The sequence below is a fragment of the Octodon degus genome, unplaced genomic scaffold (genome assembly GCF_000260255.1).
Source record: "Octodon degus isolate 3935 unplaced genomic scaffold, OctDeg1.0 scaffold00015, whole genome shotgun sequence".
In the NCBI taxonomy this organism is placed as follows: domain Eukaryota; kingdom Metazoa; phylum Chordata; class Mammalia; order Rodentia; family Octodontidae; genus Octodon; species Octodon degus.
The window spans coordinates 14,019,377-14,023,812 of NW_004524591.1; the positions used below are offsets into that span (position 1 = coordinate 14,019,377).

Below are 4,436 nucleotides of genomic sequence, written 5' to 3' on the forward strand. Positions count from 1 at the left end.
ACAATTTTATCACATATGTAGCTCCCTGTAATTACTACTATAGTCAAGATTCTTGGCTGTCCCATCACACAGGATGAACTTGGATCTCTCTTTAAAGGAACCTTTACATTCTTCTTCCTGAACCCCTAGCCCCTGGCAACCATTTTTCTGTTCTCTTTCACTGTGTTTTAGTTCATGCAGGACATGTAAAGCATATTCTTATGGTTTTGATCTAAATATCTCCCCCAATTCTCATGTGTTTTGGAAGGTGAGTGGATCATGGGAGCACTAAACTTATCAGTGATGAATTCATGGCTAAATGCGCTGTTAGGGGGTAAGGCTTTGTCAAAGGGGCAGATCCCTGGGAGGGTCCTCACTTCTCCTTCTGCTTCCTTGCTGCCATGGATTGAACATCTTTCATTCTACCGTGCTTTTCCACCATGCCATTTCTGCCTTGAAGCCAGCTGACTGTGCACTAAGCTGTGAGCCAGAATAGATCTTTGTTCCTTTAAACTGTGGGTGTTGGATATTGTGTCCCACAAAAGGAATGTGACTAAGGCACATGTGGTACAGATCCTTTTGAGATTGGCTTTATTTTATCTTTTTGTAAAAGCCTGCAATATCAATAGCTCATTCCTATTATCACTGACTGGTATTAAAGGTGCCGGTATATTATAGTTGACTTAACCAGTGACCCACTGAAAGACATTTGGGTAGTTTCTGGGTTTTGGATATTATGAATAAAGCTCCTAAGAATATTGATGTGCATGCTTTTGAGTAAAAATAAGTTTTTGTCTTGCTGGAACATACACATAAGAAAGTATTTTCCAAGTTGTGTGGTCAGTTTTCAGTTTTAAAAGGAAAATGCCAAACATCTACATTAGCTATAGCATTTTATAGTTCCACCAACAATGATATACAATCTAGTTTTTCATGTCATTCCTAGAATTTGATGTTATCACTGTTTTTTGCTTTAGATATCTTGATAGATGTGTAGTGAGATATCACTGCAGTTTTAAATTTACATTTCTCTAATAGGTAATGGTATTAGCCTTTTTGTCCTTACTTGCTATAACAAAATTATATATCTCCTTTTATGAAATATTTGTGCATATTTTGCCTAATTTCTATTTGGATTACTACTTTATCATTAAGTTCTGAAAGTTCTTTATGTATTGTAGATATTAGTCCTTTGCTATATATGTCATTTTTAAATATTATTTTCCAGGCTGTTATCTTTTTTATATTCTTAATAGGTTTCCTGAGGAGCCAAAAAATTTTAATGTTATTTAAGTGCTACATCAATTTTTTTCTTTTAATGGAACATTTGATTCCAATAAAACAACGATAGGTTAACAGAGTTTGAAGAGACTCTATAAAGATTCTCCAGGATAGCATTCTGTGAACTTAGTTATTTTTACACTTTATTTTGAAGTACTTATAGATTCATAAGAAGTTACAAAGGTAGTATGTAGAGATCTCATAGTCCATTTAGCTTCCCATGTGTCTTAGTTACTTTTCTTGTTACTGAGACAAAATACCTGACATCTAAAGTTAAAGGATGAAATTTGAATTTGGCTCACAGTTTGTGGAGGTTTCAGTTCATAGTTGGCTGGCTCAAAGGCAAGAAGATGTGGCAGAGGAATATTGCAGAGGAGAAATAGTCATCAAAATATACTACAGATAGCCTACAGACCCTAGGCCCTGCGAGTATGGGGGAGAGCTTCTGCTCTGCTCTGCGCCAGCCTGCTGCTCCAGGCATGGGCCCGCCGCGTGAGAGAGGCACTTCCCCATGTTCTCCAGACCTCCCCTGCCAGACCAGACCCAGTGCAGCCCGCCCTCTGAGTGAAAAATTCTGTCGTGCCTTGGGCCCCCCATATCCGACCAACCCCAGGCCCTGTGAGTGTGGGGGAGACCTTCTGCTCTGTCCTACACCAGCCAAGCCCGGAGCTCCAGGCCCGGGCCCACCACATGAGAGAGGTACTTCCCCATGTTCTCCAGACCTCCCCCGCCTGACCAGACCCAGCGCAGCCCACCCTCTGAGTGAGAACTTCCTCCATGCCTTGGGCCCTCCATATCCCACTAACTCCAGGCCCTGCGAGTGAGGGGAGAGCATCTGCTCTGTCCTGCACTCACCCACCACACCAAGGCCAGGCCCACTGCATTAGAGGGCTTTTCCATGTTCTCTGGACCTCCCCCGCCTGGCCAAACCCAGCGCACCCTGCCGTCTGAGTAAGAACTGCTGCTGCACTCTTGGGAGTTCTGCAGACCCACCAAAACACAACACTGGTGAGTGTGTGGGAGAGCTTCTGGGCTCTTTTGCCCCTGCTTCTCATAACCCTCCAGACCCAGCCCAGACCTAGCATATGGACTTGAGGTAAAACCTGCAGCTAAAGTCCCTGCAGTGAGAGACTAGGGTCAAAACCACACAGCTAATCGAAAACAGATCATCTTACCAGAGGTGTACAGCAAGCCCACCTCCAAGGGCAACAACAGTAAGGAGCTGGGCACAGTAGCCTAACCCAAGCCAGGCACAACTGCATGAACTAGAACTTGGTATATCAGTACCTGAATTTCATTAAGTGATAACATAATTACACCAAAGCTCTACACCAAAGACCACAGGTCAATGTTAAACGAAATGATAAATACAAGGAGCAAAATGCAATCTAAGGTCTCAAGCCCATCCATAACAAGTGTAGAGGACACTGGCTCAACTGAAATAAATGAACAAATAGCGTTGGAAGTAAATAAACAACAGCAGAAAGATACAGAGGAACTCAGAGCAGAATTAATTTCTGGAACTAAAAAAAAAAGAAAACTCTGAATTTATAGCAGCTGAACTTAAGAATCAAATGCAGAAACATATGGAGGAAACACAATGCCCAACCAGAACAAATGCAGTGGACACTAGCTTAGCTGAAATACATGAATTAATAGCGTCAGAAGTAAATAAGCAACTACAGAAAGGTTTAAAGGAACTCAAAGCAGAATTAGTGTCTGAAATGAAAAAAGAAATTTCTAAACTCATAGCACCTGAACTAAAGAATCAAATCCAGAAACATAAAGAAGAAACACAATCTGTTAAAAACTCTGCTGTAAAAGAATTAATAACTGCTTCTAAAGAAGACATTGATAAAAAAATACAGGAAATTAAAAAAATGATGGATTCCTTGAATGAGCAATACAGAAAAGAAATAGATCACATGAAGCAGAGTCAAAGACATGTAAAGGACCTTAAAATCTCAATTACAAGCCTGAAAAACTGTTTCAGCAAAAGTGAAGATAGAGTTTCAGATCTTGAAGATGCTGGTGCAGCTAGTGAAAAGGTAAGAAAGGATCTCTTAAAAACAACTAGGATGCAGGAAAAAATAATTCATCACCTGCAAGACGATGCAAAGATGAACAATAGGCATCAGTGAGAATGAAGGAGTCAATACAAATGATATTAAAAAAATATGGGCAGAAGTAATAGCAGAAAACTTCCCAAATATGAGGAAACAATCTGATACTCACCTAACTGAAGCATAAAGAACTCCAAATACCTTCAACCCAATTAAAAACACACCAAGACATATAATAGTCAAGATCCCAGAAATCCAACACGAGAATATCATACTGAAAGCTGCTAGAGAAAAGAAGCAGATCACATTCAAAGAAAAACCCATCAGAATTCCAGCCTACTTCTCTTCACAAACTATGAAGGCAAGAGCATGGAGCAGAGTACTTCAAGTCCTCTATGAAAACAAATTCTAGCCCAGACTACTATACCCTGCAAAACTCTCTTTCAAGTTTGACGGAGAAGTGAAATACTTTCATGATAAAGAACAACTAGAGAATTTCATGATGTCAAAACCAATCCTACACAGACTACTGAAAGATGTTCTAGAGAGGGACCAAAATGATCAGAACTCCACCAATGAGAACAGAAGAAACCCATTAAACAGGACAAACAATTAAACACAGGAGAAAAAACAGTTTAAAAACAGCATTCAAATAACATGTCAAACGTAAGTCAACACATCTCAATAATAACCATCAATGTAAATGGACTCAATTCACCATTAAGAGAAATAGATTGGCACAGTGGATTAGGAAACAAAACCCAACAATATGTTGCATACAAGAAACACATTTAACTCATAAAGACATTCATAGGCTGAAAGTCAAAAGATGGAAAACAATACTACATGTCTCAGCACTTCAGAAAAAAGCAGGGGTAGCAATCCTATTCTCAGAGAGTCTCAACTTCAAACCAAGAATGATCAAACGAAATAAAGAAGGCCATTATATACTAGTTAGAGGAAAAATGAAAGAGGAAGAAATAATAATCATAAATATGTATGCACCAAACACAGGAGCACCCAACTATATAAGACAAACTTTAATAGACATGAAAAAATCTAATATCCAACACAACAATCTTAACAGGAGACCTTAACACCCCCTTATCCCAA

General features: G+C 39.5%; 1 pseudogene; it reads left to right on the forward strand.

Annotated features, from left to right (window-relative positions):
- Window positions 1-1,691: 1,691 nt before the first annotated feature.
- The window catches only part of LOC101593130, a 59,848-nt pseudogene continuing 57,103 nt past the window's right edge, over window positions 1,692-4,436 (forward strand).